The sequence below is a fragment of the Theropithecus gelada genome, chromosome 7a, assembly GCF_003255815.1.
Source record: "Theropithecus gelada isolate Dixy chromosome 7a, Tgel_1.0, whole genome shotgun sequence".
Taxonomy (NCBI): domain Eukaryota; kingdom Metazoa; phylum Chordata; class Mammalia; order Primates; family Cercopithecidae; genus Theropithecus; species Theropithecus gelada.
The window spans coordinates 28,748,338-28,771,789 of NC_037674.1; positions in this window are offsets into that span (position 1 = coordinate 28,748,338).

Here is a 23,452-nt window from a genome sequence, read left to right on the forward strand (position 1 = left end):
TTTTCTAAAGTCCCTGTGACATTGTACTTAGCCTAAATGCATCCCATGCCCCTCTTTCCTAATAGCAATGGATGGATTGTTCTTGAGGGTGGAGGGAGTTCTTTGCCAAAGTTATTAACATCACCTTTACTCCACAAGAGCCTTCATTTATTAGTTATTCCTTTATAATTATTTTAAAGAGCTCTGGCTTGATTTTTGTGAGAAAGGTGGGTGAAGATTGGCAAATATTGAGGAGAGAGAGAGTAACACGCTATTATCTTCTGTAGAGAAATGTGTTTTGGGTGTCAGGAACTGACAGGGGAAAAACACACAGACATTCATGGCAAGAGACTTGATGGAAGCTTAGGGGACTAATCCTGATGCTTACTTTATTTTCTTTTTAATGGGGATGTCAGTTCTGAAGAATAAACAGTCTTTCCTGAATCCAGAGTTATAAGCACTTATTTGTCTAGATAAAGTACAGAAAAGAAATATTGTGTGCTGCGGCCCATAAGTCATCTTCACGGCCTTTCAGGTAAACTACCAAGGATTTTTACTGTTCAACTCAGTGGAACACAAATTGGTAAACTGAGAGCTAACTGATCATGGTCATTGAAGCAGTCCAAAACTGACACCCAAAATTTCATCTTAATCTGAAATGCCAACATCAATTACCTACAAAAGTGCCACAGCAGGGGATACCCACAGAAAGGGCAACATGCATCAGAGGCTTCAAGGAAGGCAACATTCCAGGGACTTATTCTCAATCACTCAAAGGGTTTTCCTTTTTAAAAATTGTACCTCCTATTAAAATTGAAAGCAGCAATTAAGGTAGCTTTACGTTCCAGTGTCCAGAAAACCTGAAGAATGATATTCAGAACCAAATGTATATATGGACATGAGTGTATATTTTTGAGCTGTTTCATCATCATCATCTGGAAAGCAGAAACACACTTTGGCTAGACTCTTAGATGTTTCTGGACTCTGTTCCCATTAATTTCTTAATGAATTTTTTTTTTCTTTTTTAGTGACCATTATGTACCAAGCATTGTGTCCAAAGGCTGAGGCCATAGAGGTGATGCAGACCGTCTCTCCCCGCATAGAGTTCATCGTCTAGTGGAAAGATAACATAAATTTAACTATGACACAGTAGACTAAGGGCCATGTTGTCAATTGGATTATAATCTCCATGTAACTGAATTCTTGAGTGTGTCATCAACCCTGCTTGCAGAAATGGGAAAAGGTTCTTGAACTCTGTGTCATCACCCAAATTCACTACTTTCTCAAGCTTTTCCTCAGCCCCACAAACCCCTGACAACAGTAGAAATAGAGGCCCGTGTTCCATAGTCTAAGTCTTTAAAAATTAAAAATCAAGCTAACAGACTGAGAAATACATTATATCTCACCTCCATACCTTGACAAATAGAACTTAATCTCCACCTGGAAGGCCAAGTTTGAAACTTTTAGGAGTTCATGTGATGTCATGGGGTGAGCAGGCCCCAGCTCCTGGCTCCTTCCTTACAGCCAATCCATCTTCCAGCCACACTCTGGCTCCATCCTGCATTATGAAGGGTCTCTGTGTTCACAGAACACTGAAAACTGTTCGGTCCTTCAGAGGATGGATGGGAGAAGAGCACATATGGGCACAGGGATCTGGCTCAGAGATGTTTCAGCAGGAAATTCTGGAGCCCTGGTACCTATAGTGTGCTCTAGAAGGGGTGCGCTATCTTCAAGTGAGTGCAACTCCATGATCCCACCTACCCATCACTTCATGTGCTGGGGTGTAGGCAGTGAAAAGCAAGAGCAGAGTCCTCTGATGTGTGACCCAGGACAGGAGCTTTGCTTGTGCAGGCATGAGAGAGGTACCCACCCTTTCCTTCCTCATCTTGCTTCCTTGAGGAAACTGCTCCCTGCAGCCCTCTCAGGAGGCGCTTGTTTTCTATCTTGCACTTCTTGAGGATGGGCTGAGTGTCTTCCTTGCTCCTCATTGCCACTTCCAGAAAGTCCCCTCCCTTGGCCATCTTCAAAGCTTAAGCCCGGGGTCTGTAATCCCTGTTGGTTCTCTTTGTGACTTCCATCTACAAGCCCATAGTCTACTTACCTTCATTTCGTAAGGACTTTTTAGCATCTGCATCACTGCCACTCCCTTCAACACACAATCTATATGAAATTTTTGGTGATGTCAATTTTCACCTCAGTGTTCCCTCTAAGTTTGTTAACCTCTTGTCTTTCAATAATCTTGTTTTTCACCTTACTTCAGTCACTCATTCTCACGATTACATCCTAGATTTGTTATTTCCAGCAACTACACTCCCTTCATAATGTCAATTTCAAGCAGTTCCCTTACTTTTTCCAAGTAATTCTCTCTAAACTCTCATTCCTGCAGACCTTCAACTACCTCACGACTTCCAATCCATTGATCCCGTCAACCCTACTTTTACCCTGTCCTGCACCGATCTCATCTTGTTACTTCCCTCCTTACCCAACTTAAATTCCATGATCAGTCCTTAATGATGTCTCTTACCGTCACCCCATTTTCCCTTGTTCAACTCTCCCTTTTTCATGCTCCCTTAGAAACCCTAGCTCGGGTTAACTCCAATCTTCTTTTTACTTTGTGGCTGAATGCATAAAATTGAAAGTTTTGTGAAACATTCACACAGCCTGATTTCACTTTCAATTCACAGCTTCTAACTTTATGTAGATACTTGGTGCTGTCCACCAATTCTTCTACACTTTCCTTATACATTCTTTCTCTCCTACATGACGGCTTCATACCTTTTCTTCTTTCTCAAAACTTCCGATCTTTCTTCTCTGCACACTCTTAAGATAACCTGGCTTCCCGTTTTAACTAAGGAGGCAGAAAAAACCAGAATAGAGCTTTCACACATTACCCCTCCACATCTATCCATATGCTTGCGTTTGAATCCATATTCTTCATATTCTTGCCTGTTACTCTGTTTAAACTGTCTTTGTTTCTTGTTAAGGCAAAATTCCTCCACTCATGCATGGCATCTTTTCCTCTCTTGCCTATACAAAGACCTCAATCCAACAATTATCCCAAATTCTTTTATTTCATCCAACCTATTGAATAATTCCCATCACCAAATAAACATACCAAACATACCATTTTTCTCGGCTTAAAAACTAAAAAAAATTACACTTTCTTGGTTTCTTGCCACAAACTCTCTCCACTGTTACATAGTTTCCCCACTGCCGTTTACTTGAGGCTTTTTTTTTTTTTTTTTTTTTTTGAGACGGAGTCTCACTCTGTCGCCCAGGCTAGAGTGCGGTGGCGCCATCTCGGCTCACTGCAAGCTCTGCCTCCCGGGTTCACGCCATTCTCCTGCCTCAGCCTCCCGAGTAGCTGGGACTACCGGCGCCCGCCACCACGCCTGGCTAATTTTTTGTATTTTTAGTAGAGACGGGGTTTTACCGTGTTAGCCAGGATGGTGTCGATCTCCTGATCTCGTAATCCATCTGCCTCGGCCTCCCAAAGTGCTGGGATTACAGGCGTGAGCCACTGTGCCCCGTCAACTTGATGCCTTTTATTCCTGTCCTCCCATTATTTCTTGCACAGGCTCCATTCAAGCTCTGACATAACTGCTTGACTGATACAGAACCACTTATGACCTCTATGTGGCCAAATCCAATGGTTAATTCTCTACCATATTATTGACCTATCAGGGGCTTTCATAGATTTTCTGCAAAGAAGGCCACCAATAATCCTTCTAACCCATAATACTTATGCCACTGTTTCCTTCAAAAGGCAAAGCGTATTTCCCTGGTGGAGCTTGCGACATGCTTTGATCAATTAAATACATTGGAAGGGATGCTGTGCCAATTGCAAAACTAGGAATGTATTATCTCAGTCTCTCCCTCTCTTCCTCTCTCTCTTGCTCTCTCACTCTCTCTGTTTTCCCTCTCAACAGATAGATAGATAATTTTTGAAATGCCTGGTCCCTTGCACTTAATACATTGCAGGGTAAGCTCAGTAAATAACTACTAATAAATCACAGATGGTAGAAATTTGAGGGGGCCTTGAAGAATGAATTAGAAATCAGGAGGAAAGAAGATGAGAGGAAAGCAAAGGCAGAGAGGCATTAAAATTCATGAAATGTTTGGGATGCCAAGTGGCTCTTTGTATCTCAAATATTAGGATGGGAAGAAAGCAATGATGAAGGTTGGGGCAGATTGTGAACAGTCAATGAATTTTGTGTTATCTGTTCAAGTTTAGATGTTATCCTCTGTTGACTACAGAGCTTATGTGAGTATAACTTTCAGATGGAACTTTTAAGTGCAGATCTTATGTTGTTTCATTGCTCCAGGACTGTCAATGGCTCCTCCCTATTGTCTACCCCTTTTAGTCCTTATCTTTCCTTTCTGACTTTCTTTTCACATTTTATTTCCAATTCTCAATTTGTCACCTAGCCAGGAGATAGTGTTCACTGGAGCATGTGTTCTTCCCATGCACTCATTATTAGTGCTGTTCTCCCACTTGTAATACCCTTATTGCTCTCATCCCTTTATAAATTCTATGTGCTTTTCAAGATCTTGCATTGCCCCTTGAGGGTTCAAGAATCATTTTCCAATCATTTTAGCCCACAGAATTTTCTCCATTTTTCAAATCCCTCTTTAATTGTGGTTAATACGAAAACATGGTGTGACACTTGATTGTTCTCCATATATGTTATATGTGTTTAGTCCTAAAATCCAAGTATGGGATAAACTTCCTGAGGGAAAGATTTACATCTTATGATACATTTCCGCATTCTTTGCAGTTTTAATGTAGCTGGGAGGACAGTGGTTGTGAGCTAGTTATGTAGGGCAAACTCAGGGCATCTACTGTCAAAGGTTGGGCTTGGGATGGGCGGCAGAGGAGGATTCTGCTAGTGTCAGTGGTGCCAATGACTTATATACAGGAAAGTAGCTATTTTATTCTAAGATCTGTTCTTAATGTCCCCTACTAAAGGGGCAGAGTATTGTATTCCCTTACCTGCAGCATTCCATAGAGTAGCAAATATACAGAAATAGAGCTCACAAAATGCAAAGGAGGAAACTAAAATTCGAACACTGGAACAACAGATAAATAAGGTTCCTAGAGTGCGTATTTTTAAAAGCCCATGTTTCTGTTCTGGTATCATGGATTGTGGAAGTAGAAACACCAGCAGTCAGAGCTGTGCAATAGCCAAAAATCAATTTAAAATCTGAGCCCAGCACAATTGCTGAAGGAAAAGCTGTGAATTCTCTACAATTGGTATGAAAAGTCAATGATAAGAGGAAACCGTGAGCACAGTTCAGTGTGGCATGAAACAAAATCAGATGACACAGAGCAGGCACACAATGTGAAACCTTAATGACAAAGGAAATTCAAACTAGATTCCCCAGTCTTTTACTGATAAGAGTTGAAAAGTTAATACCAGAATTATGCTGCCCATTAGAATATTATAATAAATATAATTACAATGGAGATTCTTTTCTTGAGCAACACACATATTGCTCAAGTTTGAATATTGCTGGTATACTGGAAAACATTTGAACCCAAGGTCAGGAAACTTGACCTTGGACCTACTCATGCCTATTGCTATCTGTTCATTTATTTTTTTCATGTATTCATTCAATCATTCCAACAAAACGTTTAAAAACCTATTTAGGCTTCAGGCTTAAAGTGAGCTTAAGCGAATGTCTCAGACTTCTGGAATTCAGATTACTCATCTGTAAAATAAGGATAATAATCCTTATATTGACAACCTTATAAGGTCTACAAAGAATCTGATGAGATAATGTGAAAAGCAATTAAACTATAAATACAACTGACATAAGTTTGTTTAACTTATTTAAATCTGGCCCCAGAAATGTAGTAATTATCTTGGCACTACATCTGCAGAAATCATCTTTTGATCTTCTAAGCCACTATTGAAACTATGAGCAGTGCTCAATCATCTATTCTATGTGCTTTCAGCACACTCCATATGTGGTTCAATGTTACTTGAAAACTGTCAAATACCAATTGGGATTCCTCTGATTCCATTGATCTTTTTACTCATTTAAATAGAAATATAAGATTGAAAATTTATCACATGGAAAAAAATGAAGAAAAAGAGAAAGCTTCTGTTGCTCATAAACATATCCAGATGGTGGTAGAGAAGGCTGTGGTGGACTGCTTTTTTGTGCAGATACTACCTCTGTCTTCCCGAAAGCCCGGTCTTCTCCATTTGTGTCCAGGTGGATTCAAAGTACACCTTTCCCAGGTGCCAACATTCAACATGCTTTATAAGGATGCCTACCAGTTCCTTCCTTTCCTGTAAAAGGGCCTGTTTTTAAGAAAACATTGCTTGGCAGTTGTAAACTCAATTGTTAGAATAGCCAGCATATAAGCACATGCATATTTCTGGCCCAAAGATGGAAGAAGGTACGTTCTCTTACTTCTTCACTCTTTGGTGGTTTCTTGAAGAATGGGAGAATTTAGATGTTTAACCATCTTTCCTTCTTTGTTTGGCTTAGTTTTTCATCAGTGACCAATCTCCTTCCTGCATGTAAATGGGCTATTTTGGAGGCAGAAAAAAGTCCCATAACTATGTGGAATAATTTTTAACCCCATTATAGTAAGTCTTCTACATCTTACCATCAGTAGGTTCTTGGAAACTGCAACTTTTAAGTGAAACAATGCATAACAAAACCAACTTTTTTTCTCATCAATGTTATAACAAAAGGATGTTATTTGAGGATTTGTTGTAGGTCATTTTGCTTAAAGTCAGTTTCTAAGAGTCTGTCAATATCAAGTGACGACTTACTGTACTATGTTTTCAGTGTATACATAAAGTCAAAGAAACATACATCTCTTAGGACCTGGACAAGGTAATGACCAGAAATATCACCAGATAAATAAAGGACTTCTCTCCTGATCCAACGCTCTCCCCTCACATGTGACATGCTTGTCTGTACTGAGCTTTAGAGTTTACAGAACATTGTCTCTGGAACGCTCTCATTTCATAATCACAATAACTACATGAGATCTATTATCCCCAGTTTACACAGGATAATTCCAAAGGATGAATTGATTCTCAGGGGCTCAGTCGGTTGTATTGGAATTCAAGTGTTTTGATTCCCAGGACTTTGCTGGTGACTTTCCGAACCACCTTGTTCAGCCAGGAAGGTGAACCTAGCACTGGGTGATAGACATATTGTCACCTTGGTGCTCTATGTGAGTCATCTTATCATCAATTTCATTTATGGAAATTCATGAAAAAATTCCAAAACTTCACAACTTATTTATTACTGTCCTTATCATGTAGGCACTTGGTGGACCTTGACAGGGTACACTACATATCTTGATATATTGTCAAATTTCTAAGTTCTCTTGGCCCATCATATGAAAAACCGTACCTTCCCAATCCCTGGGCTTGTAACAATGTGATGGGGCTGTTCTACAAGGAGTGCACTCTGAGTTTCCATTGATAGAAATACAGTGTTTGGAATGTAGAAGCGGGCAGTGCTAGTGTATGCTGATTAGATCACACCTCAAACACAACTTTTACTTCAGGACATTGATAAAATAAAATAGTGTCTGTGTTCAGAGGGTTGTGTCTCCACCACTAGGAACTAGGGATTTGGGCTTAGGGAGAACATGATTGCTGCCTTCGCATTGGGAAAAGCTGTCAGAGAGAAGACAGATTAGGCTCACTGTGTTGTGCCCTCCAGAGCCAAACTAGGGTCAGTGGGTGGAAGCTACAGGGAGGCGGGCTGGGGCTCCATGGAAGGTGGAGCTTTCCACATTATGCGATCAGTTCATGCTGGAGTGAGTTGCCCCAGGAGGCGGGAAACTCCCAGGTACCAGAAATGTGCAAGCAAAGACTGAGCCATGTTTTGGCAGAGTTGTCACTGCAAGTATTCAGGCACCAGAAGGAGACAGAAGGAAATAATGTCTCAGATCCCTTTTATTCCAGATGTTCTCAAAATGTTCTCCAGAAATTCATGGCAGAACAATTTGCTCAGAGGCATCTCTTATTTTTAGATCTTTTAAACCAGCTTTCTTAAACACCTCCACCAACAAGCAACCAGGAATTTGTTGTTTTGGGATATTTATTTGGGTTTATTCCCAATTTTTTTAAAATTTCCTCCCATTTAAGAGGAAAAAATGTATTCCACAGTGGAAATGTAGACATCCTCAAATTGCTTGTAAACTCTTTAAATTGAAGAGAAACTTTCAGTTTTTCTTTTTATAGAAAACAGTGTCACCCTGGTGGGAGATAGTGGGAAACATTATGAATGTGAATGTGTGGGGGTAGAAAGTATATGAGAAGTCTCTGTACCTTCCTCTCAATTGTACTGTGAACCTAAAACTGCCCTTAAAAAAAAAAGAAAAAGTCTATCAAACAAACAAGCAAACATAGTTTGTGCAAAAGGACCCTGACCCTGCCACATTTATGAGAAGGGGATTGCGTTGCTCTTTCATGAGTTTTTCCAGTATTTTTTATCAGCAGGCAAGAAATGGTACATCAAACTTCGTAACTGAACTGAGTGTAATACAGGAAATGCTTTCGAAGATATGAACGGGGTTTAGGAAAATAAATTGTGCAGAACGCAGGGTCTCATAGTAGTGGATGCAATTACCATTCTCTTCCTGAAGAAGTAAAGGAAGGAACAGTTTTCAAAATCCGCTGAGGGTCCTCGTATGGAAAGGAGGACTGTCTGAAGCGGGGTCGTTGGTAGAGGAACCCAGCCATTCCACTATGATCTTGCAGGGAAGGAGCTGAGGAAAACATTTCTTCAGTTTCCTCCCAGCCTCTGTCACTTACTAGCACCTCCTATGGGCAGAGTCAACCAGAAGCTGGCAGGCAAGAGCACCTATTGGTGCTGTCCTCATGCCCTGACACACACAGAGCATGGGATAGGGTGGAGAGTAAATATGGAGAGGCAAGTGGAAAGTATCCAGCACTGTCCTTTCCCATAGCACAAATTCAGGTACCCATTTATTATCTGTTATACTTATAGCCTGGTATGGACCTCTCTGCAGAGTCTCTGTAATTGACTAAGTCTTGTAATTGATTCTAAAACAGGATTAAAAGCAGCCATTGTTTTCAAAGAAGTTTTATCTTCTGATTATAGAAACTAAAAAAAAAGTATCAACAATAAATATTTTCATGGCAATCATATTTGGGTCCATTTAAGAAAGGGTTTTATAATGGAAGATTTTCTGACACTCCTGTTTCCCAAAAAGCTTTACCAGAATTGAATGACTCCTTCTTTCAAGGAAGCCACAAGCTTCTTATTGTCTCTTTCTCCCACAGCCATGTTGTACTGACTTTCATGTGAAATCTGTGCTGTACTTTCTAATTTTATTCTAAATGCTTATATTCGATAAAACATTGCATTGCTTTTACAATAAAAACATTTCATTTTATCAGATAGGATTACATGTAAGGAAGACAGTTTCAGTATTGGTGGCAGAGCCCATAACAAGTTGCCAATAGAAAAAGCATACTCTGTTTATGGGATGTGAAATACCGCAGTGTTGAGGCAATCAATGTGGCTATGCCTGCCTATAGGGGGATGGGCTCAATGGACATCCCAGATTCTGTGTACATATTTCCTCCTCCTCACCCAGAGGAATTATCAGAAAACTCGTGAGTCTGGTATTTAAACATAAATTCTTCTGTAATTTGGTGCTCTTCAATGGAGGTTTTCAGAGCTCAATTTCAGTTTCATCTCAAAGTGGAATTTCAGAGTTACTTGACAATAACAGGTTTGCTCTTGAAAAATGAAAATGGAAAGTGAAGTCTGGATTCCCCCAGCCCCACCCCCATCCCACTTACCCTGCTGAGGACTTTCAGCCTCTTCCAGAGTAAAGAACATGCTCAGTGTTGATGGAAACGCAGTGAGCTACCTTGTGGAAACGCTTTAGTGCATTTAAATGTTTACTGTAGCAGAAATGCCCAAATCACCCAGAGAAATTCATAGCACTAAAAACATTAAAGCTTGCATACTCTTGTGGATTCATATATTCAATCTCCTGAAAGATCTAAGATGCATTTGAACTCAAATGCAATATATACAAATAGGCCATGAGGTAGTCTCATATTTTGATCCTGGATGTTCTAGCATTGCATATAGGAGGGTTTTCTTTGTCATTCATCTGGCTAGAGGATCTGGATAAGACAATCAGAAACAGACAATGCGCAGTGGCTCATGCCTGCAATCCCAGCATTTTGGGAGGCCGAAGCAGGCGGTTTACCTGAGGTCAAGAGTTTGAGTCCAGCCTGGCCAAAATGGAGAAACCCTGTCTCTATTAAAAATACAAAAATTAACCAGGCATGGTGGCGAGTGCCTGTAATCCCAGCTACTTGGGAGGCTGAGGCAGGAGAATCACTTGAACCCGGGAGGTGGAGGTTGCAGTGAGTTGAAATTATGCCTCTGTACTCCAGCCTGGGTGACAGAGCAAGACTCCGTCACCACCTCCCCCGCCTCCCCTAGCCCAAAAAAAGATAATCAGAAACAAAAGTGTATTGTGATATTCCAAAAAAAAAAAAAAAAAAAACCAAAAAAAAACTATCTAGATAATTTCCTAAAAAGAAATTTCCCTCAAACAACAACTGTAAGTCCTTGACTTTGGGGACTAAGTTGGAAGACATTGGTAGAGCTGAGACTATTCAGATTCTGATGTGGAAAGTAGAGATATTAGGGATTTCTACAGTATAAAAGCTGTTTGTAGCTAATAAAAATCTAACTAAAAATCAAATCTTCGTTTAATACTTTGGAATTCCATGTCATTTAAGTTTAATAGAAAAAGTAACTATTAGTAGAATTCTTTTAAAAAATGAAGATAAAAGGTGAAACCAATAAAAATATAATTCATTGCCAGGAATTAGATAGGCAGGTAGTAGAATATTTATTATTTTATGGTGTTTGTTTAAACAAGTGGTTTTTCAGATAGCACTTCTCAATTACTCTATGCTAGTTATATTTTAAGGCTAGAAAGAGACTCAGTTTAGATCATAATATATGAACCTCTTGTGATTTACTTTTTGATAAATATTGCCCAGTGAAATTTTTTTTTCAGATTCAACATATTGCTTTTCCCAGAAAATACTCGAAGCAGATGCCTTTCCTAAGTAAAGCTGAAATGTGTACAAATTTATCAAAAGGACATTTTCAGTTCAAATAATGAAAAGCTACCCATTGGTCAAATAATTGAAGGTTGGGCAGAGGGAGAATCCAGAATATATTGCGTGTTACACCAGTCCTTGTACAAATATATCTTGGGAGACAGCCTGCTCAGTTCTTTTGCAATAGAGTTGGTCTGGAAAGTGACATAAAATCTTCACTATATCATGTGCATTTTGTACACTTTACAGGGTTTTGGTAATAAAAATATGGAAAGGGTTTGTCCGAGTGTGAAAATGACAAATGATTACATATAAATATTTTCTTATGTTTCAGGTGGGAATAGAAGGCAGAGGAATGGTGTGCAATGGTCACACTTAAATTCTTGTCACCGTTTAACCAATAAGATCAGTAATTACCCTGTTTGCTCTTTTTTGTCCAAAGCTGTCCCTCAGTGAAAGAAAAAATAAGAGCCATAATATAGGTAGCAATTTGCAAGGAACATGAAGCAGTTTCTGTGTTTAGGCCAATGGTAAAATGCAGCTCCTTTCAGAATCTTATAGAAGGACATAGGGCAGGGACTGGACAATCACTGGACATTCTTAGTTCTCAAGGTCATATTTCTCACATGGATGGCCCTGGACAAAACGCAAAAACCTTATTATATATCAAAACGTTCACTGCTTTAAAATTCTTCAGTAGTGCTCCATCATTTGAATATGACACTCTTATCATTCTGAGTGGCATGCAAGACACTTCACAGCCGGGCCCTTGCTCTGTCTCTCCAGTCTCATATCCTGACACCCACACGTCCGCCAATCACCATAGGTGTATCACCATCAATTACTATAGCTCCTAAGTGAACTATGTCCCCAAGTCTTCCTTTCTTTAACTCATTCTCTACATATTTCCTGGGTACCTACTATGTGCCAGATAAGACCAAATGATGAGGAGTCAACACGATCCAAAGGCTTGTGCAATTTATGGCCTGGTGGGGCTAACAAAGAAAAATAACAATCCCTACCTTTGCCAAAACAAAAAATAAACATGAGTAAAATAAAAACATTGTGATAGCTGCTGGGAAGGAAAAGAGTGTTGACATAGAGACAATCAGGGAGGAGAGGAAGGTGGTGACATTTAGAGTGTACCAGGTGAAAATCTATGGCAAAGACTTCCAGACAGAGGAAACAGCATGTGCAAGTCCTAATGTGAAAAAGGCTTTTTCAGGCTCACAGAATTGAACAAAGGCCAGTGCAGCTGGAGTGTGGTAGGTGTAGGGGACACAGCACAAGGTGAGGATGAAGTCGGAGCCAGGCATCAGATCATGCAGGGCCTTGTAGCTCATAGCAAGTGCAATTAGAAGTCATGGGTTGGATTTGAGCAAAGAAGCAATATGATTTAATTTACATTTTTAAACAATTGCTGTGGCAGCTGTATGATAAATGAATCAAGAGAAAATAGGTGGAGCCTTTATTTAGAAGGCTATTCTGGAAGACAAGAAGAGGGATGATAGTGAATGGACTCAAGAGACTATGGAAGTGGAATTAACAATGCATTTGAAGTTTTGTCTTTGAGTAATTCCTACTTCCTTGAAGGCTCAGACCAAGCATCACCTCCCCTGCAAAGCTATTTCTAAGGCCCTTCAATCCTCAAAGGATTGGAGGCTGTCTCCTGTTTTCTAAGTAGCCTGTATCAGGCCTCCACAATGTGACATACCATAATATTGACTTGCTTGTCTGCCTTCTATAAGACTGTGAACTTTGTTAGGACAGAGGCTATATCTTGTCCTTGTCTGCATCTCCAGCCTGAGCACAGAGCCGGTGCATAAGAGGAGCTCAATAGCTGGTAGGCACATGGGTGAATTGTGCCCTCTGGCCTGCTGGAGAGCTCTTCACAAGACATGAACCCCTGAGTGGGAGCCAGACCCAGGGCTTTGGGATTGATTCTGATATTGAAAGGCCTGTGGAAGAGCGACCGCATACCAAGGACACCTACGTCCGTGAGAAGTGACCAAGAAATCTCAGATAGGAAGGCAAATTGATTTTTCCAAAGCCATTTCAGAGGAAGAAGTTCTTGACTGAGGTGGACTCTCTTGCAAGTACTTCGAGTTCCATTTCTAAACCCTGCTGCAACAATTACAGTTCAGAAACACTTGCTTGGAACATACAGCTCAGCAGACATGCTGTCATTTTTGACAAGGGTTTGCATTTATCAGTTGTGTTTCTGGGAGCTGTTGGACAGAAATCATAACCAAGCTGTCACCACAGCCTCCCATTACCTTCAAGCAGATTCCTTTTAATTCACCTCCATGTAGATTTAAGTGTCTAACAAGCACCAGGTGCCTGGCTGTTGCGGTAGGGCTGAATGTCAGGGTATTTATAAAGGGTCTCTGTTCCTGAGAATCCACAGGTCTCTAAACAACTAAATAAACACTTGTAATTGAGGATAGATATATGTATATGCATTTATCCATGTACAGTCATGCACCAGTCAACAAAGGACCACATATATGATGGTGGCCCCATAAGATTATAACGGAGCTGAAAAATCCCCATTACCTAGTGATGTTGTAGCTGTCATAACATCCTAGTGCAACATATTACCTTTTACATATTTAGGTACACAGAAACTTACCACCGTGTTACAATGGCCTACAGTATTCAGTATAGTGACATGGTTTGTAGCCTGGAGCAATAGTATGCCATTATAGTGTGTTTTTTGGGCTATACTGCCTAGGTTTGTTGATGTTTGCACAATGACAAAATTGTCTAACACTACATTTCTCAGAATGCATCCTTGTCGTTAAGCAATGTGTGACTGTATATGTGTGTGTGTGTATATATGTGTGTGTGTGTGTGTATACATACAGTATGTATATATATGTGTGTGTGTGTATAACACTGTATGTATACACACACACACCCCTGGTGAGAGAAAAAAATAATGGGATAATTTATTCATTCCTCTAGGAGAAAGAAAAAAGTGTGTATTTGTTCAGGGAGAAGCTTAACTTGACTTGGGTCGGTAAGAGTTTGTTATCAGTCTCTCTCTGTCAACTTCCCAGAGGCAGGAAAGCCCAAGGTTTAAGATCTTTAGCACCAGAGCTAGATAGTCTGAGTTCAAATCTGCCAGTTATTTAACTACTCTTCACCTCAGTTTACTCAACTGTAAAATAGGATAATAATAAAACATATCACAGAGTGTTGCTGTGAGAATTAAATAAGTTAGTACGTATGTGCCTGGAAAGGTCATTCCACTGGGAATAGTATGCACAGAGGTGATGGATGTCCCTGGAATGTCAAAGAAGAGCAAACCTCTGGTGTGAACAAAATACAGGGTGTGTTTCAATAGGAAGATTGGAGGGGCAATTGGAAACACAGTTTGTGGCCCAGATCCTGAAGGGTTTTATACGTCACACTAAGAAATTGGATTCTAGGCTGTAGGCAAAGAGAACTATCAGTGATTTCAAACAAGGGAATGGTATGATCAAGTTTATGTTTTAGAACAGTCCTTCCTGAATAAATAGAAAGTTTTGGACCAGAGGAAGAAACAAATGAGAGGCAGAGTTTCACCAGATGGTTACAGCAATAATCCATGTCAAATGATTTAAAATCTGGAATAGGATGGTAGCAGTAGGGAAGGCTAACCTGATAAATTTAAGGTTTCCCGAACATTGTGATTATGGGACTTTTCCTTCCTTACATAATTTCCAAAAATTCTTCAGGTCTCAGTTTGGGAAGTGCTGGCTCAGAATTTACTCATTTTGTGGATGTTTTGTTTCCTTACATCCTTCTGCATCTTAGATTATTCCTGTAACCCAGCAGGAATCGTGATCACAAATGGAGGAACTCATAAATTATCTGATGATGGACGGTTTGACAGATCAATAAGTGAGCCAGTCTTCCATAGAAACCGAGCTTATTCTGAAATCTCTGGATTTTCACATCAGCCAGCCTTCTGCCATAATGCTCTCTTTTCTTGGCTGCTCAAGAAACTTTGTGGGGAGAGTAGTGTGATAAAAGTTGTATTTGAAGAATATTAATCTGTTGTCACTCATTTTAGATTGGAGGGAGAAAAACATAGTGCTCTGGAGGCTCAGCATTTCTTTTCATTGCAGTTTATGCAGTTCTTTCTGAAGACAAAAATAATAATAAATCCTTAAACTGTGCCAGGCAGAAATCTAAGAGCTACACACACAGAGACACACACACAGACACACACACACACAATCTTTGCAATAACCTTATAAAGCAGACACTGTTATTGGCCCTATTTTGTAGATGAGTAAACTGAGCTACAGAAAAAGCCAAAGTCACATAGCTAACAAAGAGTAAAACCAGGAGAGTAAATAACAGTAGCTGGGTTTAATAAATGTGGAATGAATGTGTGGGTGAAAGCGTTGAGGAGTTAACAAAATGAATTCTGATGAGAGACTGTGATAAGAGTTAGAAAAGTGAGAAGAAATTACACATTTAGGTTAAGGACAACATCAGGAGTCAAAATGGGAAAGGAGTCCTCTTGTTAACCTGGACAGTGTTCCAAAGAAATTACTCTTCAAATGAGAGAGTTTGAAGTAGAGGTAGTAAAGCAAGTGAAATTTACTCAAAATTACAGAAAATATGGCACGTTGGGAAAGTTAACACATTTCTCTGCTGCTAAGATCAAGCCCCTGTATTATTATCTGCTCTTATAAATGGTGTTTGAAACAGATGCCATTTCAACCGCAAGGCATTTACTGAGTGAGGCCCAAGAAATGTTTTCAATTTGCTGGTTGTGACTTTGAGAATAGGAATGGCATCTGTATCTCTAGAAAGGGTGCAGAGTGTGTGCTGCCTTAGTGACACAGTTCTAAACAAGACATCGACCCCTATCTGAGTCTGTCAGTACGCTCTTACTTAGCTTCTATATACCTAGCCCTCTGTGTTAGGTGTTAATGCCTAAATACCATTAATCAAAAACAGTCCTAAAGCATATATATACTAGTGTTAAGTATTAAGAACCCAAAATGGATAAAATATAATCTCTAATCTTCTAATCAAGTTGGAGGAAGCTAATACAAACTTAACTTATACCCAGTATGGGACGATGATAATATGTGAATTGTGTGATAAAAACCAACATAAATTTGTTTTACAAATGTGCAACATAAGACTGAGTAAAAATGACTCAATAGGGATTTAGGACTGGAGGAGGAATTTTAGGTGGCTCTAGATAGGTAAACAGTAGATGTTGAGGAGAAGAGCATTTCAAAAAGGAGGGGAAGCAACAGTACCAAATGCTGATAAAAAATCTGGGACACCATGAAAAGAAAACAAAAAAAAGCCTTTGAGTTTCTCCACTTAAAAAAGATTGTACTGACCTGGATTTATGAAACTAATTACCCTCAGCATATAATGATAATTACAAATGTATTTCTTCTGAAAGCAGAGTCTACTCTTCGATCTTCATGATTTAACTCCCCTAGTTTTGCTACTTTGGGATTCTTGGGTCTTCTGAGTTTTAGAAACCTCTTAGGCTTCCAGTTCTTTTATTCCCAAGGTTGGCATCAAGAGGCATTCTCAGTCATTTGCTCAGACAACATAGAGACTCAGCCTCCTTACTAGCTTAGAATTCCGGCCCTCTCTGACCTGTCCTTGACCTCAAATAAGGTGCCAGTATCTATCCAATTAGGCTCATCCCCATGCTAAAGAGGTAGGCCCGGGCCAGCATCGTCTTTGCACTGTACTTTTATCTGAGTGCATAGCTCATGTATCGCAGCAGGCGAGCTGGTGCTGACATATAGCACACCCTGATTGCCATCAATCTGCTCCCAGAACCATCTACCCAACCATCACAAGATATCACTTTGGGGCTGACATCTTTGGGGCCAAGTCCCAGCCAGGAGATGTGTGTCACCCAGGGATGACAGTCTGATCAAAATGCATGATGGATAGGGTAAAACCATCACCCCATCACTCATGAGCAAGGAGGCAAAAATTGTCAAGGTAGGAGTGTCAAGTGTGGGGAAGGTAATTTCTGACAGGTGATTAATGCCAAGGAGCCAGCAATCATCCAGGTACTGCCAAGAGAAATGGGCAGTTATATATATTTTTTTCTATGACAGTGCCTCCCTTCCCCCTACTCTTGACCTCTGGTTTTACAGTATGTTACATAAAATCTTTACAGACGACTTTTTCTTCACCAAATTCTACGTATTTTTTCTCCTCAAATTCTAGAGCCTATATTACATACACTGTGTACACACACATTCACACAAAATGTAATTCTAACAAGACCCCATAGTCTCATCACCTTTTGCAAACCAGCCGAAATGATCTCCAGTTAAGGTTACTCTGATGGTCCTTAAGGAAGCAATAGGTCAGTCTGTCTGGGGCCAAATCTGGGCTATAACGATGACCCTGAGCTGCTGATTGTATGTCTGTGTTTAAGCTTCCTCCTCTATGAAATGAGATTGTTTTGAGGATTAAAAGAGGATCTCACCTTTGTGGTTTACAGTCAATGCTTAAGTGTTAGGTAATATTATTATTGTACTTCTGCTATGCTTGTTACATATTAGAGAAAATTTTCAAACCTGCAAAGATTTTGTGGAACAAAGGACATCTGGAGGAGGCAGATATAATGAGCTAGAACAAAGGATAATTGGGCACTTGAATGGGCCTGAGTCCTTTGCGTTGGAACACAGAGCAAAATAATAGCAGGAAGCAGGGAGCCAAAGCCACCCTTAAAACTGCTGGAAGCTGGTCCTCCTTTTTACCCAGGCCTATGTAGAGGCCCCATTAGCTTATTCAGTTCATAGAGGACTTAGCAGAGGTAACAGAAACCCTGAAGGATGATCGCAGGACTCATTTATGTGGCCCACAGTCATGTGTAGACTCCCAGTGAAAACATGTGTGGATATTCTGAGCATGGAGCACCCGAAGGGCAGCAGTATGTCTCAGAATTCTGGCCTTCTCTGACCTGTCTTGGCTTTAGGCAAGAGACAGAAGCCACATTGGTTATTTCAACAGAGAGAAATCCAAGGTACTATAGAGGTAGCAACTACCAGAAGCAACTTCAAGTCCATGTGGACTTGGGAACGAGGGGAAGCAGAGGTTACAATTATTCAGACTTAGGCCTCTAGGGAGGGGCATCCCTCAGCTGGTGCTGAGATCTTTGACTAGGTGTGATGTGGCTGCTTTTCAAATGTTGGAAAAATTGGCGTCAAATGGGATTCAACTGCTGCTTCTAGAGCACGAGAACACTTACTGGGGTGAAGAAATGAAGCGGGGGTGCTACTGACAAGGGACAGTAAGGAGCAAGTCCCTTTTCCCTCCCGGAGCCTTGCAGGCTCTCTCTGGTGCATCTTATTGGATGCATTTCACAAGGGCCTCTGGCCAAGCAGTAACGAAGTTTACATGGTCTCAGCTCCTGGGTCACACAAAGCAGGGTATAGAAGCCTGGGTGTGGAACTGAGAGGAAGCAGCTGATTCAAATCTACTCCTTCAACTACCCAATAAACGCTGACTACCTACTGTGTGTCAAACATTGAAGGCTAAGAAGCACTACCTTGTCCTCTAGGGACTCAGAGAAGGAGAAGGAGAGTAAAGGAAACAGAAAGTGTGACTTGGACTGTGACTGAGAAATGTAGAACGTCAAGTAGAGCACCTCATCCAGCCCTGGGAGGAAGGACGGATGGGGAGAGAACAGCCCAGAGCTGAATGTTAAAAATGAGTAGGGCCAGGCGTGGTGGCTCACACCTGTAATCTCAGCACTTTGGGAGGCTGAGGCGGGCAGATCACTTGAGGTCAGGAGTTTGAGACTAGCCTGGGCAACATGGTGAAACCTCGTCTCTACAAATTCAAAAGTTAGCCAGGCAAGTGGTACGTGTCTGTAGTCCCAACTACTTGGGAGACTCAGGCAGGAGAATCACTTGAACCCAGGAGGCAGAAGTTGCAATGAACCGAGATCACGCCACTGCACTCTAGACTGGGCGACAGACCCAGACTTCGTCTCGAAAAAAAAAAGAGTAGGGATCCGCTATCAGGGGCATCCAAGGGAAAGAACATAGTCATGGGTTCTTAGTTTCTGCTTCTGGTTGGGCCGGTAAAGCCCCTTCCTCATCCCTCTTTTCTGCTTATCACTAGAGACAGAAACTAAAACCCATAGCTTTAGGCTGCTAAAAGCCTAAAACAAAACAAAACAGAACAATAACAAAACAACAAGATAAGGCAGATTATCTTGACACGGACAGGTTTGCACTAGATGAAGGAGAAGAGGAAAGTCCGCAGATCCTGACACACAGAACAAGTCGGGAGGGGCCTTGTATGCCAAATATGGAATTGGGATTTTTCTCCTGAAGGCAACGAGAAAATACCAAGAATTTTAACCTGACATAATCAGATTCGTGTTTTGTTAAAAACATTTTGAACATGGTTAGAATGGCATCTGAATGACCATTGGGAAAACACTGCTACAGGCTAGAATTGTTAAATTTAGTTTGCATAATTAATACGTGTACAAAAGAAAGATAATAATAAAAAGCAGACAGTGAGAAATCTCACTCTCCTGCCTCCTATCAATCACCATTTTTATTTTCTTCATGTTTTCCTTGTTGCTTTATTTCAACACAAGTAAATATAAGCATTTATTTTTATTTTCCACCCCTTTTTGCACAGTCTTTTCTTATTTGAAACAATGCTAGAGGAAAGAGGCTCCAAAGTGGGATTTCTGGGTCAATGGACAAATGCTTCAGTAATCTTGGTAGATGTTTCCAGATTTGGTGGCTATATTTTCTTTTTAGATGTTGTACCATTTTGTACTCACACCAGCATTATGGGTCAGTGCCGCTACCCACAGCCTGGCCAACAAAACATGCTGTAAAAACTTTGGGATAGTTTCTGGCATTCGATAGTTGAGAAAATGGAATGTCAATGTAGTCTTTAATTATGAGTGAAATTGTGCTTTTGTTTCAGATGTTTAAGAGCCATTTACATTTCATTCTCTTTGGTCTATTAATGTTTTTAAAGCATTTTTCTATTCGGTTGTTCCTCATTCATTTTCTGATTCCCAAGAGTCGCAAATATTTTTTCCCAGTTAGTTGTATGTTTTTGAAGGATTTGGGTTTTGTTTTGTTTGCCATATGAGTCATCGTTTTATACTGTCAGGTTATTAAACAGTTCATGCATGTTTTCTGTAAATACATTTATAATTTCATTTCTACATTTAAAACTTGGATGCATTTGGAGTTTGTACTGGTATAAATATAATGTTTTCCTTTCCAAATGGCTATCCAGTGATCCTAACACCCTTTATTAAAATTTCCCTCTTTACCTCACTGGTTTAATGTTTCACTATTATCATATTATATATCATATTATAAATTATCATATTATAAATTTTATATTATATTATAAATTTCCCTATGTATTTGGGTTTCCTTTAGGAAATGTGTTTATTCTATTAATCTGTTTATCTAGTCCTGAGTCAATAAGTTTTACTTATCCATGCTTTATATAATATTTTAATATCAAATGTTGATTGTCCTACTAATTACTGTTCTTAAGCACTTCAGGTATGACTTGTTCTCAGTGAACCAATTTCTTATGTCAGGTTTAGCTTCGTAAATGTCAAAATGTCTCTTTTACTTATTTTTCTGAAATGGTTTACATATTACCCTAGTTTTCGAATAGAAATTACTATATAATATATGTCTTTCATAATGACTCAGGGTCTTTCTTATGAACATTAACTAACTCACAATTTATGAAACAAAATAAGACTTTTAGACATAAAGGTCTATTTGCCCCTGTGTTAAGTGGTCCCAGATTGCAGATTTGCAGAAGCTATGTACAACTCTATCTCCTCCCTTGCTCCCGCTTGCTCCTGGGAGACCCGCCCGGAGCCTCTCTGCCCTCTTCTAACTGTGATCTAAGTGGACGGCTAAAGAATTCTCTGATGAAGAAAGTTGACGAGCTCCTGAGTGCTCATTCATACACACCCTGTTTGGGTTCTAGCTCTGTAGCAACTCAACAAACCCTGACCTAACCTTACCTTCTCTTTAGGTAGATTTAATCAGGATAATCGCTGTATCTGTACAGATTTGGGTACGTTTATGCTATATTGATAATGTGTCTCTTTCCTGAATTTTCTTCTTTTCAGGTTCCAGTTTGTGAATTCAGGCTGCATTCAGCCTGTACTTATTAACTTGTTGCCACCACCACCACCACTGTATCCCATCACACTGTATCCCTGACTCTAATCTCCCTAAATACTGAGACCTGTATCTTGTCATAGCAGAGGCTCAATATTTGCTGCATTTGAACAGTTTTATGAAATATAAATATGAAAACTAACTACAATTAAACCTGCTGAGTCTGACTACCAATTGTTGCAGATGCACAAAAGTGGGTAAGAAGTCTCAAGACAGGGATATTTAGAAGTGTCTCAGTCCTACTGTCTCAGTTAGTTGGAATGATCCTTCCTCTTCTATGTGCATTGTAACTGCATTAGGAATTTCCTCTACATTTACCCAATATCCTGTATTATTACTAGGGTTCAGGGCCCTGGCTACAAAAGGCCTTCAAAATAGGTCACTTTAACTTTTGCCAACACTCTTCACTCTGGCTAGGTTCCTTGTCTCTTCTGCAATTTTCTTTGCTGCAGTTTCATAAAACACAATCCACTGATGCTGTCTCCTCTCTGTGCATTTACTCCTTTCCAGCTTAGACACCACCATGTTCCCTTTTGCTCCCAGCTGTTTCTTTGGGGCTGCCGGCCCTCCCAAGACCAGACACTTGGCTCCCAGTCCTCTCACAGTCTCTTCACCTACTATCTGCCCCCGTGGGAGACTGATTGTATTGTTACATCTTTCTCTTTCTCACTCTCTATATCATAAAAGAGTTATTTACTTGAATAGGAGGCCCATTGCCCCAGGAGACAGACCAGAAATTCTTTGTATGGTACTTCAAGTTTTCTCATTTTTCGTTTAGTAAAGCAGCAGGATCCTGAGGCTGGTTTTTAAGCATGTTACTCTCCAGATGAGTTTCTTTGGCCTTAGTGGCCTCTGTTTGGACTGCTTTTCTTTATTTTCTTCTATTATCTCTTCAATGACAGAGTTGCAAGTATCACTAAATTGTACTTTCCCACAGCAATGCCCTGGTTTCTATGTCTAATGCCTTAATAATAATGGGCTTCAATACTTGATCACCAACAGTACCACGGGTTTTCCCGGATCCCATATTCTGTTCACAAATTCTAGGCTTCACATTTGCTCCAGACTTCACTTTAGAGACATAGTTTGCTTTTTGATTCTTAGCTAACCTAATAGCAATTAAATCGGTTTAGCTGATGCAAAACTGATTTTGATTGACAGATGATGGATGGGTGGATAGATGACAGATAGATAGATAGAGAGATAGCCAGACAGATAGATAAGTTTCTCTAAATTATGGTTTCTCAACATTAGAACTATTGATATTTTGGATGGGATAACTATTTGTTTTGAGAGGTTGTTCTGTTTATGGCAGCATGTTTAACAGCATCCCTGGCCCTTCTTTACCTACTAGAGAGTAGCGTTCACCCTATCAAGTTAGACAACCAAAAATGTCTTCAGGTATTGCCATATGTTACTGGGCGGCAAAATCCCCCCACTTAATAATCACTGCCCTAAATCCATTATACTCCCAGTTATTAGTAAATAATCATGACAAAATCATTAATATTTTAAACTAGTGTAATTAAGTGAATACTATAGGCCAGGCCCTTTGGAAAGTACTTTTATACATAAACTTGTTCCAAGCTTAAAACAACTCTATGAATTAAGTATGAGGAAAAAAAGATTTTAAAGTCACAAAGCTAGCAAATGGTGGAGCTCTTTTGTTTAAACCATTAGTCAATTCCAAAGCTCATGCTGTTTACAATTATCATATACATTTTACACCTTCTCTTCTATGACATAGCTATTTCTATCGATATAGACATTTGGCTTAGAAGATGAAGGGTTTTTTTTTTAAGATCATTTTTTCAAGTTCATGAGTACTGAGAGTGAGCATGGTGCTTTGTCCATAGCAGACATCGAGGAATGTTTGTTGAACTGAGTACCTTTTAATTTTTTCTGAGAATGAAACATTCCTTTCTCTGTGCTTTGCACATAGTAGGTTCTTAATAACTATTTTCCAAATGAATATACTATAATCCAGAAAAAACAGATGGTTCACCCTCTATTTGTTTTCTATATTTTTCTGAACTTTTATAATGGGGGATAGGGGAGTGATGGGAAGCATCTTTAGATAGCATTTGTGTTCCTTTTTATCTGTTGACTTTGACTTTTATGAATCCTTTTCTTGTATTTATTATTTTCTTTCCAATTCAGTCTTGATTAACAATCTTAACCAGA